Source organism: Panthera tigris, chromosome D2 (assembly GCF_018350195.1).
Source record: "Panthera tigris isolate Pti1 chromosome D2, P.tigris_Pti1_mat1.1, whole genome shotgun sequence".
In the NCBI taxonomy this organism is placed as follows: domain Eukaryota; kingdom Metazoa; phylum Chordata; class Mammalia; order Carnivora; family Felidae; genus Panthera; species Panthera tigris.
The window spans coordinates 18,645,766-18,661,770 of NC_056670.1; positions in this window are offsets into that span (position 1 = coordinate 18,645,766).

A 16,005-nucleotide genomic window follows, 5' to 3' on the forward strand; every position below is an offset into this window, starting at 1 on the left:
AAATAAAAAAGCAGAGCTTATGGAGTTCTTAGGACCATGTCCTTCAGAGTGTTTCCCAGTCGTCTATGTTAGAATTCCATGGGGTATTTAAGGTGCAGATTCAGGGGTTCCACCCACAGACCTCTGTTCCAGCAGGTTCGGGAGAGCCTGAACATGTGTATTTTCCACAAGCACCCCAGAGGATTCTGGTCCAGGCGGCCAACAATTGCCACTTTCAGAAACACTTCCTCTTCCGGGAAGATGTGCTGACAACCCAGTGGGCAGAAGGACAGGTGAGCCTTGTCAGAGCCCCTCCTTGGCCTGCCTTCATTCTCGATGGCTCGTTGTGCCTACAATGTGCCAAGTTCTGACCTAATCCCGTTGAGGCGGGAGCTGGGGCTGGTTTAGGATGAAGCCACCCACCCTAAGCCAGCGGTGGTCTCGTGTCCCCTGGACCTCAGCTCATCCCTGTGTCTCTTTGCTAACACAGTAGACACGGTGTCCCGGGGGACAGTCTCAGAGTCATTCAATCCGCCCAGGAACCCAGAGGTAATATTACTGAGTGCAATGACAGATACAGCCCCCTTTTCTGTCGTGAAGCTCAGACCAGGGCTAGATCTCATGAGGAGCCGGGAGAGCGGGAAGGCTAGCCCTGATCTGAAATAGGGCCTTCGTGAAGGGAAAAAGGGGGGATAATACTGCTAAGAAAAGGTGACACCAGATGACGGGGGGAGGGGGGTGAGAAGGCAGCTCCCGGGTATCAGGGAGCCCATTTTTCTGCAGGCCCCAACAGGTCTGACAGATAAATATCAGACTGTGTGTCCCGATAATAATAATTATTAAAAAATTCCCAACTCTTGTCTCAAGCTCTTACCAGTGGCTTTTGGAATCATCAGAGTTTCCAGAACAGGTAGACCCTTCTCCTCTTCTGTCCCATGGTGGTCCGTCTCTTTGGCTACGTGAGTGATTCCCTATTGCTGTCACCTCCAAGCTGCCCCTCGCCGCTCCGAGTAGGTACGATCTCAACTACCTCCCTCTTCTCTCCAGAAGGAGGTGTACTTGTTTCTTATTTACTCAGTTTTATTTAGCATTTATTTACTGAGTAAGCAAAACACAGAGCTGAAAAAGAAAACGTATGAAGAATACATAAATAGCACCTGCCTCACCAGCCCTCCCAAGGGCACACATCTCTCTTATCTTTCCGGAGATAGTCTCTCTATACTAAGGAACAGATTTGTCTTTATTTTAAGAGCAAATTCTGTTTTGTACTTTCCTTCTTTTACCTATTTAAAAATATATCTAGGAGATCATGCCCCATCAGCCCCTGAGAAGATGCCCCACTCTTTCCGTGACTGTGTAATATTCCATTGTGTATATGACCTGTGGTTTAGTTAATTGGTTCCCTACCGATGGCCATTTAGGTTGTTTCCAAACTTCCCATTTTAATACACTTGTGAGTATAATGCAGGCTAAATTTCTAAAGGTAGAATTGTTGAGTCAAAAGATATGAGCTTTGGTAATTTAAAAAAAATTTTTTTTAACGTTTATTATTGAGAGATAGAGAGAGACAGAGCATGAGCATGGGAGGGACAGAGAGAGGGGGAGACACAGAATCTGAAGCAGGCTCCAGGCTCTGAGCTATCAGCACAGAGCCCGATGCGGGGCTTGAACTCACAAACTGTGAGATCGTGACCTGAGCCGAAGTCAGACGCTTAACCGACTGAGCTACCCAGGCGCCCCGAGCTTTGGTAGTTTTGATGCGTATGGCCAGATTTCCTTCTATTGAGGTACCAGTTGACATGGCCACTAATCACCTGTAAGTGCCTATTTTACCACATACTTGTTGCCATAATAGATTGTCAATTTTTTCGACATTTGCAATTTTATACGTGAAAAAAAATGTGCTCCACTGAAATTTTAATTTACATTCTTTTTAGAATAAGTGGATCTGAACATCTTTTCATGTTTAAAATCTATTTTCATTTTATTTTGGAAGTATTCCCCTGCCCCTCCCCACCCCCTACCCATATCCATTGTTTTTTTTCTATTGGGTTATGTTTATATTGAAAAAGAGCTGTTTATTTTTTTTTTTAATTTTTTTTTCAACGTTTTTTTATTTATTTTTGGGAGAGAGACAGAGCATGAACGGGGGAGGGGCAGAGAGAGAGGGAGACACCGAATCGGAAGCAGGCTTCAGGCTCCGAGCCATCAGCCCAGAGCCTGACGCGGGGCTCGAACTCACGGACCGCGAGATCGTGCCCTGGCTGAAGTCGGATGCTTAACCGACTGCGCCACCCAGGCGCCCCAAGAGCTGTTTATATATTAGCCACGCAGACCCTGAAATATTGTATGTAGTCGAATGGATCAGTCTTTTCTTAAATGGCTTCTGTTTTGCTTTGCAGTTAAAAAGATATTCTTTATGCCAAGATTAACGTAGAGATTATCTCATGGAATCTTCTAACTCTCCCATGACTTAATTTTTATACAAACATTTTAAACCCACATTACATCTACCCTGGTGTAAGATGTGAAGTGTGAATTCAACTTCCTTTTTTCCACAGGTGGTTATCCAACTGTTCCGACATCATTTTTTCTGTACTGATTTCATGTGCTGTCCTTTCCATACGCTAAATTTTCGTTTGCGCTTGGGTTTCTTTGTGGACTTTTAGTTCTGTCTCATTTATCTGCCTGTCTGGTTTTCATCGTTATCACACTATTTCAGTCATTAATGAGAATATGTCAGTATTTGCCTGTGCTGCCTCGTTATTACTTTTCTTTTTCAGAAATGTCCTGACCACTTTGTTTGCTTATTTCTACATATAATCTTTAGGATCTCATTATCTAGTACAACACTCTTATTGGCATTTTATTTGGATTGCTTCTTTATAGGCTCTTGATACAGTAAGTAAGGGAGAAATGACACTGTGTTATTTCCCGATCCAGGAGTATAATGAATCTTTTTATTTGCTCAGAATATTTTTAATGTGTCCTACAGTAACATTTTAATTTTTTTATATAGATTTTCCCTGAATTCTTGTTGGCTTTATTTCTAAGTAGCTGTTTTCTTTTCTCTGTTGTAAATTACTCTTTAATATATCTTCTAACTGGTTGTGGTTAAGTGTATGCCGAAAGATATTGAGTTAATCATTTTATATTATTACTGAATTTTCTTATAGTTTGTAAGAAACACAGAGTGGGAGTATCAGTCAATAGAAATTAGCTTTTTGCTTCTTCCCTTTAATATTTATTCACAGAATAAATTCTTTCTCTGTCACTGGTCAGTTCAAGTTTTCTTGTGCAAGTGACTGATGTTGAGTATTCTTTACTTTGAAAGAACTCATTAATTTGCCAGGGATAATCTTCCAGTGGTACTGGTTTCTTAGGAATTTTATGTTATTTATGTTGATGCCATTTTTTGGGGGGCCAAATCAGTAAAAAAATTGGTGTTCTCAATGAATACTATGATTCACTTCTCCTCACTAGTTGAATTACCAGCCAGTACAAGAGCCTGGTTATATAATCCATTACTTCGACTAGAAATCGATTTCTTATTTAATGAATCATTGCTTTTGGCGTGGTCTGAATTTCTTTGGTTACAATACGCTTCTTGATATCAGAACAATTTCTATCAGTGTCTCTGCTTCCATTTGTCGCTTTTGTTTCATATTCCGTTAATTTATATATGGATTTTCTCTCAGTTTTTTAACAGATAAATTGAAAGTTGAGAAAAGAAAATCCCTTTCATGTATGTCCAGAAAAGGAATCTGTACCTATGTTCCACAATATCTTTCGGTGGCAGTTATAATGGCGTATTTATGCTTTAATGAGCTTTAAAAAAAAAAAAAACATTTATTTATTTTGAGAAAGAGAACGAGTGCGGGAGGGGCAGAGGGCAAGAAGGAGGGAGAGAATCCCAAGCAGGCTCCGTGAACTCACGAACCATGAGATCATGACCTGAGCCGAAAACCAAGAGTTGGACGCTTAACCGACTGAGCCACCCAGGCGCCCCAGCTTGTAACAAACATTTGCATTTTGTTTGTATTCTGGGCTCTCTTCCCTGTATTTGAAAATGTATTTTAGACTCCTTAAAACATTGTTTACTTGTGTTGTGGGGCTTGAATAGAGCATTTCTGGGACCCTGATGAGAGCGGGGGACTCTTTCAGTTAGGGTTTAGCGGTTTGCAGTCACGTCTGTGTGTAATCAGTTATTGTTGGTGTTGTGGTGTGGGCTGGCTCCCACAAATATCTCACTGCCAACCCTATGGCTGACCGCGAGCATGTAGGAGCCAAGCAGAGTGGAAAGAGATGGAGTTCCCCTTAAAAAGCCCACGGAACAAGCATGAGCTAGGTGTGGCTAATCTGGGGGACAGTAAAGTGAGCTCTTACCCGGCTGATATGAGGCTGTGCTAACCCATCGAAGCCTGTCCTTTGTGGCAATCCCAGGCTGACCAAGAGAGGGACTGTTGCATTTAGGAATCAACAGAGTGAATTCAAATATAATATATTTTTCACCTCGGAACTGTAGGACATTATCAGAGTTCAGGTTTAGTCGGAACATTGCCTTCAAGTACAGAACTGTAGCAGCATTTTTTTCAAAATGTAATTCTTTTATTTATATACATAATTTATAGTTATTATAAAAATTAGTAGTCAAATGTTATCACATAAAAGGTTCTTCTGAATTTGCCCACTTATACTACTTTGTTGGGAATACTTTCAGTACCTTGCACATGACATATATTATAACATATACATTATATATAATATGCATACCCATGTTTTCTTTCACAAATGAGATTAGCTCATATATATTATTGTTTTATTTCCACTTGTCCATATGTCAGCCATTCTTCCTGTCGGCGTGTAGAGATAACTCATGTTGTTCTTTAGTGGATGCAGGGTATTTTGCCAAATGGATGTTCCAATATTTATTTTAGCCATCCCTTCCTTTTAGACTTTTGTTTTCTTTTCCCCCAGTTCTTTTGCTATTAAAGACAAGGCTGCAATAAAGATTTTTAGGCAAGTATATCATTGTACACTGTTGAAACTTTATCTGTAGCAGAGAAATTCCTGGACTTCCAGTATAATTGCTGGGTCAAAAATACACATATTTATCACTTGGATAAGTGTTACCAAGTTGCTCTCCAAAAAGGTTGTGCTAATTTATACTCTCACCTACAGCATTTGGGAGAAGAGCTACATCCTTGGCTACAAAGCTGGGGAGAAGATATCTTTCCACCTCTCTATATTCTCACACTGCTGTGTAGAGTCGTGAAAGAGCTTGGAGGTGGGACTCAAGACAATCTTGTAGAGCTAGTTTGGTGTAGTACAGAAATAAGAGAGTTTTGGAGTCAGGAAGACTTCAGGGTTTGTTTGTTTTTTTAATTTTTAAAACTTATTTTATTTATTTTTGAGAGAGAGAGAGAGCGAGAGCGTGAGCAGGAGAGGGGCAAAGAGAGAGGGAGACACAGAATCCGAAGCAGGCTCCGGGCTCTGGCAGTCAGCATAGAGTCCGACGCAGGGCTCGAACCCCCGAACTGTGAGCTCATGTCCTGAGCGGAAGTCGGAGGCTCAACTGACCGAGCCACCCTGGTGCCCCTGAAAGACTTCAGTTTTAATCTTGATCCGGCCATCCACTAACAGGGTGAATCCGGTGCAATTTACTTAATCTCCTTCAGTGGGGATAATAATGCTCCTCTTGTACTGCTGCTGGGAAAGTTTAATGAGGTGATATATGCAAAGGTAAATGTTAGAGACTGTGTTATGTGTCTGTCAAATCTTGTTTCCCTTCACTCTTCCTAGCCTACATTTCCCAGCCTCCCTTGCAGCTAAGTGGGAGCCATGTTGACTGGGTTCTGGCCAATTAGAGGCGGGCAGGAAGGATGAACACTATCTCCAGGCTCTTTCCCTTCCTCTGAAACAACGGGGTCCTGCCTTGAGATGTTAGGGGGACGTGTGCCCCTGAGAGCAGCCTGTGCCTCTGCATGGAGGAGCTCTGCCGCACGTCCAGCCCACCTCAGACTATAGTAGATCAAGAAGTAGACCGTTATTGTGCCAAGCCATTGAGATTTCAAGGGTCTGTACAGAATGGGCAAGCCCACCCTCACCAATGAGTGTAAGGGCTTAGTGAACACGGCAGTCATTCTGCAAACACATATGCTCTTTCTAGGTTCAAGATTAGATCTGAGGCTTAGTTAGTAACCTTAAGAAGTTCCTCCCTGGGGCCTGAGCATTCTCATCTATTAAGTTGAGTGTAGAGCTCAACGCACCCCAATGTCTCTCCCAGGTCTCCTATTCAGTGGCTTAGATTCAGTAGAGGGCAGTGCATACGTGTAAATCCTTGGTACCTCAGGCCAGATGTCCTTAAAACTCAGCAGCAAGATAGCATAGCATGGGGGTTATAACACGGACATCAGAGCCAGGCTCCCTCATTTCAGAGCCCACCCTCCCCTGTACAAGCTGTACAAACTTAGGCATACAGGTTACTTAACCTCTCTGTGCCTCGATTTTACATCATGTTTTATAATTTTCCTCATACAGACCTTAGGCATCTTTTGTTAGCTTTATACCTAAAGTATAGTAAAACCTTGGTTGACGAGCATAATTCATGCCGGAAACATGCTTGTAATCCAAAACATTTGTGTATCAAAGCGAATTTCCCCATAAGAAATAATGGAAACTCAGATGATTCGTTCCATAACCCCAAAATATTCCTAGAAAAATGATTACAATGCTGTAATATAATACAAAAGAATAAAGAAAATACAAAATATAAAGAAAAATAAATTAACCTGCACTTACCTCTGAGAACCTTTGCGGCTGTGTGAGGGGGACAAGAGAGAGGAGGGTTATCGCGTAAGGCGACTTTCACTATCACTAACAGAATCACTGCTACAGAAAGTATTAATAAACTCTTGTCATATACTGTATTTAATGTAACTGGCAATAAGGCAGCAGAGGAAAGGCTCTGTATCTGCAGGCAGCCTGACCTAAAAGGACGCAAAGCATTCCTAAGCTCAACCTTGCACGGAAAAGCAAAGGACTGTCCACGGGGGCTTTGAAGTGACAAAAAATACACAAGTGCCAGTCGTGGGCACCTTCCAATGTTCTGAAAAATCACTGATTTCTGCCGAATACCGTGGCCCGAGACCAAGCATCTGAGCATGGGAGATGATCACCCACAATTCCGTGTGCACACGTGCGTGAGAGAAGAACCATGGACTCAGTGGTGATCATGTGACATTCAGTGTCACGTACTACTTGTGTTATAAGACATCACTCATTTATCAAGTTAAAATTGATTAGAAATGTTTGTTCATCTTGCGGAACACTTGCAGAACAAGTTACTTGCAATCCAAGGTTTTACTGTATTTCGTTTTAGGCGGTGTCAACGCAAATGGCAATTTCGACTTGTTCATTTTCAGTATATACGATGACAATTGACTTTTGTATGTTAACCTTGTATCTCGTAACCTTGCTGTAACTGCTTATTAGTTCCAGGCGTCCTTTTTTGAGTCTTTCAGACTTCTATATAGACAATCACACCATCTGTGAACATAGATAGTTTTATTTCTTCCTTCTTAATCTTACACCTTGTATTTCTGTTTCTTCTCTTATTGCATTAGCTAGGACTTCCAGTACAATATTGAAAAGGAGCAGTGGGAGGGCATCCATTATTTTTTATTTTATTTATTTATTTTATTTTTTTAATATATGAAATTTATTGTCAAATTGGTTTCCATACAACCCCCAGTGCTCATCCCAAAAGATGCCCTCTTCAATGCCCATCACCTCCCCTCCCCTCCATTATTTTTTAAATGGAGACAACAGTGGGATCTATTCAGTAGGATTCTTTTTTAAAATTAAGTTTTTGCTTTAATGCCAGTATAGTTAACATACAGTGTTATGTTGGTTTCAGTTATACAATATAGTGGTTCAAGAATTCTATGCATCACTCAGAACTCATCATGTTAAGGGTACTCTTCAATTCCCATCGCTATTTCAGCTATGCCTCCCCCCACTTCCACTCTGGTAGCCACGTTTGTTCTCTAGAGTTAAGAGGCTGTTTCTTGGTTTGTCGTTCTTTCTTCTCCCTCTTTTTCCTGTGCTCATTGGTTTTGTTTCTTAAATTTCACATATGAGTGAAATCATTTGATATTTGTCTTTCTCAGGCTGAATTATTTCGCTTAGCATTGTACGCTCTAGCTCCATCCATGTCCTTGCAAATGGCAAGATTTCATTCTTTTTTGTGGCTGAGTAATATTCCATATACCATATATATATATATATATATATATATATATATACCATTTCTTCGTTATTCATTCATCTATCGAAGGACACTTGGGCTACTTCCATGATTTGGCCATTGTAAATAATGTTGCAATAAACATAGGGGTGTCCTTTTGAATTAATGTTTTTGTATTTTTGAAGTAGATACCTGGTAGTGAAATGACTGGATCATAAGGTAGTTTTTTTTATTTATTTATTTATTTATTTATTTATTTATTTATTTATTTATTTTAAAGTTTATTTTTATTTATTTTGAGAGAGAGAGAGAGGGAGCTGGGGAGGGACAGAGAGAGAGGGAGACAGAATCCCAAACAGGCTCCCCACCCTCAGTGCAGAGCCTGATGCAGGGCTCAAACTCACAAACCATGAGGTCATGACCTGAGCCGAGATCAGGAGTTGGACGCTTAACCGACTGAGCCACTCGGGGGGCCCCAAGGTAATTCTATTTTTAACTTTTAAAAAAAATTTTTTTTTAACATTTATTTATTTATTTTTGAGACAGAGAGAGACAGAACATGAACGGGGGAGGGTCAGAGAGAGAGGGAGACACAGAATCCGAAACAGGCTCCAGGCTCTGAGCTGTCAGCACAGAGCCCGATGCGGGGCTCAAACTCACGGACCGTGAGATCATGACCTGAGCTGAAGTCGGACGCCCAACCGACTGAGCCACCCAGGCGCCCCTATTTTTAACTTTTTGAGGAACCTCCGCACTGCTTTCCACAGTGGCTGCACCAGTTTGCGTTTCCATCAACAGTGCAAGAGGGTTCCTTTTTCTCCACATCCTCACCAACACCCGTTGCTTCTTGTGTTTTTTATTCAAGCCATTCTGACAGGTGGGAGGTGATGTGTCATTGTAGTTTTGATTTGCATTTCCTTGATGATGAGTAATGTTGAACATCTTTTCATGTGTCTGTTGGCCATCTGTGTGTCTTCTTTGGAGAATTGTCTGTTCATGTCTTCTGCCCATTATACATATATATATATTTATTTATTTTAGATTTTCTGTTTAAATTAGTGGGGAGAGGGGTAGGGAGGGAGAGAGAGAATGTCTTTATGCAGGCTCCATGTTCAGTGTGGAGCCTTATGTGGCGCTCAATCACATGACCTTGGGATCATGAGCTAAGCCGAAATCAAGAGTTGGACACTCAACCAACTGAGCCACCCAGGCGCTCCTTCTACCATTTTAATTTTTTTTTTTAACGTTTATTTATTTTTTGAGACAGAGAGAGACAGAGCATGAACGGGGGAGGGGCAGAGAGAGAGGGAGACAGAATCGGAAGCAGGCTCCAGGCTCTGAGCCATCAGCCCAGAGCCCGACGCGGGGCTCGAACTCACGGACCGCAAGATCGTGATCTGAGCTGAAGTCAGACGCCCAACCGACTGAGCTACCCAGGCGCCCCTCCTTCTACCATTTTAAAATTGGACTATTGGTGTTTTGGGTATTGAGTTGTATCAGTTCTATATAGTTTGGATACTAACCCTTTATCAGATATGTCATTAGCAAATATCTTCTCCCACTCAGTAGGTTGCCTTGTGGTTTTATTTATTTTTTTCCTTTGCTGTGCCAAAGCCTTTTATTTTTATATAGTCCCCAGAGTTTATTTTTGTTTTTATTTCCCTTGCCTCAGGAGACATATCTAGAAAAATGTTGCTGCAGCCAATGTCAGAGAAATTACTGCCTGTGCATTCTTCTAGGATTTTTATGGTTTCAGGTCTCACATTTAGGTCTTTAGCCCATTTTGAATTCATTTTTGTATGTGATATAAGAAAGGAGTCCAGCTTGATTATTTGCATGTTGCTGTCCAGTTTTCCCAACACCGTTTGTTGAAGGGACTGTTTTTTTCCCATTGGATATTCTTTCCTGCTTTGTTGAAGATTAATTGACCATTTAGTTGTGGGTTTCTTTTTGGGCTTTCTATTCTGTTCTATTGATCTATGTGTCTATTTTTGTGCCAGTACCAAAATCTTTTGATTACTACGGCTTTGTAATATAACTTGAAGTCTGGAATCGTGATGCATCCAGCTTTGCTTTGCTTTTTCAAGATTGCTTTGGCTATTCAAGGTCTTTTGTGGTTCCACAGAAATTTTAGGATTGTTCGTTATAATTCTGTGAAAAAATGCTGTTGGTATTTTGATAGGGATTGCATTAAATCTGTAGATTGCTTTGGGTAATGTAGACATTTAATAATATTTATTCTTCCAATCCATGAACATGGAATGTCTTTCCACTTCTTTGGGTCATCTTCAATTTCTTTCATCAATGTTTTATAGTTTTCAGAATACAGGTCTTTCTCCACCTTGGTTAAGTTTATTCCTAGATATTTTGTGTTTTTGGTACAATTGTAAATGGGATTGTTTTCTTAATTTCTCTTTCTGCTGCTTCATTATTATGTAGGAATGCAACAGATTTCTGTACAGTGATTTCCTGTGACTTTGCTGAATTCATTAATCAATTCTAGTAGTTTGTGTGTGTGTGTGTGTGTGTGTGTGTGTGGACTCTTTAAGGTTTTCTATATATAGAATCATGCCATCTGAAAATAGTGAAAGTTTAACCTCTTCCTTACCAATTTGGATGCTTTTTATTTCTTTTTGTTTTCTGCTTGCTGTGGCTAAGACTTCAGTACTATGTTGAATAAAAGTGGTGAGAGTGGATGTCCGTGTCTTGTTACTGACTTTAGGGAAAAAACACTCAGTTTTTCCCCATTGAGGATGATGTTAACTGTGGGTTTTTCATATAAGGCCTTAATTATGTTGAAGTATGTGCCCTCTAGACTTACTTTGTTGAGGGTTTTTATCATGAACGGATGTTATACTTTGTTGAATACTTTTTCTGCATCTATTGAAATGGTCATATGGTTTTTATCTTTTCTCTTATTGATGTGGTATATCATGTTGATTGATTTGCAAATATTGAACCACCCTTGCATCCCAGGAATAAACCCATTTGATCATGGTGAATGATTTTTTTAATGTATTATTGGATTTGGTTTGCTAATATTTTGTTGAGGAATTTTTCATCTATGTTCATCGGAGCTATTGGCCTGTAGTTCTCCTTTTTTGAGGTGTCGTTATCTGGTTTTGGTATCAAGGTGATAGTGACCTCATAGAATGAATTTGGAAGTTTTCTTTCCTCTTCTATTTTTTGTAATGGTTTGAGAAGAATAAGTATTAACTCTTCTGTAAATGTTTGGTGGGGGGTGCCTGGGTGGCTCAGTTGAGCACCTGAATCTTGATTTCTGCTCAGGTCATGATTACAGTTTTGTGAGTTCAAGTCCTGTGTCAGGCTCCACACTGTCAGCTTGGGATTCTCTGTCTCCCTCTCTCTCTGACCCTCCCCCACTCACAGTGTCTCCGTCTCTTTCAAAATAAATAAATAAAAACTTAAAAAAAAATGTTTGGTAGAATTTGCCTGTGAAGCCATCTGGTCCTGGCCTTTTGTTTGTTGGGAGTTTTTTCATAACTCATTCAGTTAATTTCCTGGCAGCATGTCTGTTCAAATTTTCTATTCTTTGTGCTTCAATTTTGGTAGGTTATCTCTTTCTAGGCATTTATCCATTTCTCCTAGGTTGTCCACTTTGTTGGCATATACTTTATTCTCTTACAACTGTTTGTATTTCTATGGTGTTGGTGTTTCTCCTTTTTCATTTGTGATTTTACTTGGGTCCTCTCTCTGTCTCTCTCTTTTTATGAATATGGCTAGAGGTTTATCAATTTTGTTGACCTTTTCAGAGAACTAGCTCCTGGTTTCACTGATCTGTTCTTTTTTTTTTTTTTTTTTCTTTTTTAGCTTCTTTAGGTGTAAGATTAGGCTGTTTATTTGAGATTTTTCTTGCTTCTTGAGCTACTTCAAGAACTGCTTTTGACGATTGGCTCTTTTTTATCTCTTTGTTAAGGGTCTCACTGATGTCCTCCACTCTTTTCTTAAGTTCAATAAATATCTTTATAATAATTTCTTTAAATTCTCTATCAGGCAGGGCACCTTGGTGACTCAGTTGGTTAAGCATCTGACTCTTGATCTCAGCTCAGGTCTTGATCTCAGGGTGGTGAGTTCAGGCCCTGAATTGGACTCTGTTGTTGAGTCTACTTAAAAAAATAATAAGTTCTCTATCAGGCAAATTACTTATATCCATTTCTCTCTGGTTTGGTCCTATTCTTTCATTTGGGACACATTCCTCTGTCTCCTCAATTTGTCTAACTCTCTGTGTCTGTTTCTGCATGTTAGGAAAGTCAACTATGTCTCTTGGCCTTGAAGGTAATGGCCTTATGAACAAGAAAGAGGTCCTGTAGTGTCCTGCACTGCAACGTCCCCTGTTCCCCAGGACCTGGCACATCAGGGAGCATCTCCTATGTGTGTTGTGTGTGCCCTCCTGCTGAGTCCTGGCCTCTTCTTCCTTTAGTCCAGTTGTCTGCCAAGGCTCTTCTTGCCTATTGTTGGCAGTGTTTGGTTCCTTTTTAACAAGGTGTGCACTAGTCTGCTTGTGAAATGAGACCTGCCACCACTGCTGCCAAAACTGAGGCCGCACAAAAGTTGTGGGCCGGGAGATGCAGGGCTGGTCTTCTGGGGGAGGGGCCCTGTAGCACAGGGACTAAAGTAAGCCTTGACTGGAAAGGGTGGATCCGCGGAAGTGCAGGAAGTGGGGCTTGCTGTAAGCAAGTTATTTAGTGAGTGTTGGCACAGTGCCGGTTCCTGCAGGTGGCCATTTGTTTATACTGAGGGATGGGGGAGGAAAATGGCATATGCCAGCTACTTTGTTCCCGAAGGGGTCTCCCCATGATCCCAGACTTTCCAGGCCATGCTCTGAGATAAGTAAAGAACTCTCCCTCCCATCTGTCCCTGGCGTTTTTCAAACTGCTGCTTCCAGGCTGTATCTCACCAGCTGTTTGTCTGCTGTCTCTTTAAGGGCGGGGACTCAGCTTCCTAACCAGCTCTTCCAGGGCCAAGGGTGCTGATTTTTAAAATTCCAGGCTTTAAGTCCAGATGGTTGTAAGAACTCACGAAAGTCGGCCCCTCTCGCTTTCAAAGCCAAATGTTACGGGGATTCATCTAACCCGTGTGGGCTCCCCAGTGTGATAGCCTGTTTCTTGCCCTTCTCCACGACCCCTGCTCCCTCCTGCCATGGATGGCCACGGTCTGTTTCACTTCCAAACTGCGTCTTTGCCCTTCCTACCTTCTTCGACGTGGCCTCTTCTCCATCTTTGGTTGTGGAGTTTGTTCTGCCTGTTTTCAGGTCGCTTTTCGGGTTATTTATGCTTATGTGGGTGTTATCTAGCTGTATCCATGGGATGAGGTAAGCTTGGGGTCCTCCTACTCTGCCATCTCCCAGCCTCCTCCCCCAGTAGGACTCTTTTGAGGCTTAAGGGACTAGTGTATGTAAAGTGCTTAGGTGAGATGTGGAAGTTAGTAAGTGCTAGGTCAATGTTTGTTACAGAAATACATTACTTACGGGCCCCTCTGCCTAGATGACCCTTAGACTTGCTAAGTGGATTCACCACAAAACATTTCAAGCAGGGTGCTCGGTTCAGGTGAGAGAGCTGGGATCTGAGGACAAGAGCGTTAGATCCAATAAGCTGTAAGTTGCATAGTTGCTTTTCCTGACCGACAGGTTTCTTGCCAGACCTCGGTGTCACCAGGCCAAGAAATGACCCAGTTCATTATAAAAACTCTCTATTGTTTCCAGTGTAATTACAGCTGAGAGCGGAAGCCAGCGCCCCTTCCTTCACTTCCTTTATTGTGGTTTTACCTTCAAGCCATAAGGTCAGACCCCAAGCACACTTGAACCACCGCTTCCTGGGAAAAGATAACCCCGAAGCTGCTTGGAGGGCAGCGTCTATACTAATCTTGCCTCGGTAGGAGCCTTGGGACCACAAAGAGGAGGAACTGAGGGGATAAGAGCTGAGAATTGGGATAAAGAGCCCCCAGAACGGCTCTTAAACTCTTATAAGGTGGCAGCGATCAAGAACTCGGTGCTCCCTATGACATCAGAGACCTAGAGATCCTCTTTGGAGCTTCCCTGTGAAGGGCCTCAGCCCTGAGTACTGCCTGTGGTCTCTGCCTATTCCTGGGGGTGTTCGGCAAACTCAGCTCTTTAAGTAAATCCATCTGGGATGGAAAGGCAGGTGCCTTGGCCTGAACTAGGACTCCGGGACCTATTTCTGAATTCACCAATTGTCTTTCTTTTTGATCTTGGAATAGTCACGCAACCCCCATCCTGGTCTTTTCTTACCTATCTCTAAAATAGCCATTCAAGAAGCCACTAAGTCCCTAAGTCACAGTGAGGAGTTGATGATGTCCAGGAGAGGTTCATACTCATGCTGCTGAAAAAGGGAGAATATCATTCAGTCTCCCTCCCTCTTCTCTTCCCTCCCTTAATAAGAAAGGGCTGAGTTCATCTTTGGGACACAATCAAGAGATTTGGAAAGTGCTAGAGAAATCTTACTTAAGAAAAAGTCTTTAGAAAGGACTCGCTCATGAAGTGGTGGGATCTTTAGATACTCTTTGAACGTTGCCTTCAATTTGCATTGTCCCTGGGTAGTCGTGTGCCACCTCTGTTGCTGGGGAGTCAAGAGGGCTATTAAATTAGAATTCCTGGGGCACCTGGGTGGATCAGTTGGTTAAGCGACCGACTTTAGCTCAGGTCATGATCTCGTGGTTCGTGAGTTCGAGCCCCGCGTCAGGCTCTGTGCTGACAGCTCAGAGCCAGGAGCCTGCTTTGGATTCTGTGTCTCCCTCTCTCTCTGCCCCTCCACTGCTCATGCTCTGTGTCTCTCTGTCTCTCAACAATAAATAAACATTAGAAAAATTTTTAAAAAAGAATTCTTGTATGCAGAACTGTATAAAATACAGCAAAAATACCTTTACAAGAGTGCCGTTTACAATCTGATACCTTGAAGGCAGCAGTGATTTTTCTCTGGTTTAGTAGGAATCTGAGCAGGAATAAATTGTTGCAGCCCCTCCATAGGAAAAAAAAATCCTGCCCTAGACTCTTTGACACCACCAGTACCTGCTGGACTGACCTGACCATCAGCAATAAAACTCCTTTGAAAACAGAACCTAATTCACTGAGTAGAAGAGAGGACAAGATGGGTGCTGTCATCGATGGGAAGGGAAAGACGGTTCTTTTATGGTGCAGAGTGAGCAACCTCCTACCCTGGGAGCGATCTCCTACTGTTTCTGTAACAGAGAACTAATGTCCACTTCTAGAACACTATCCACCCTGGCCTGGAGAGAGGAGCAGGATTGCAGCCCGATGTCAGAGGAGACACGCTGTTCACTAAGATCTGCAGTGACACCTCTTCCAGACCCCTCGGAAGCCCACCTGTCGAGGGCCTGCAGAGCACCCTACCACGCGTGATTAGCAGTCCGCGTGTTCTCAGGGGGCGACATCTGAAATTCAGATAACGGGCCAGCTGAGGGTCAGTGTACGTCCTGTGCAACATTTAGTACATGATTGATACTTAGCAGGGGGGTAAAGTTTTGTTGTTTGAGACTCTATGACCTTTTTCCGGAATCCACAGGGATCGTTCCTAGAAATTGTTCAGGGGGTCGCTGCTCAGTCAGGGTCCAGACAGGGTGGGGGCCAGACGCCCCCAGAAGAAATCTGCCCTGCGGCTGGAGTCTGACCTGTGGGAGTCCTCTTATGTTCTGTCTCTAGGTGCGGTGAGCTGTTTCCCTGTCCCTCCTCAGTCCATCCAAGTGGAGGGGAAGAACGTGGGCACTTACCTCTGCCACGAAGG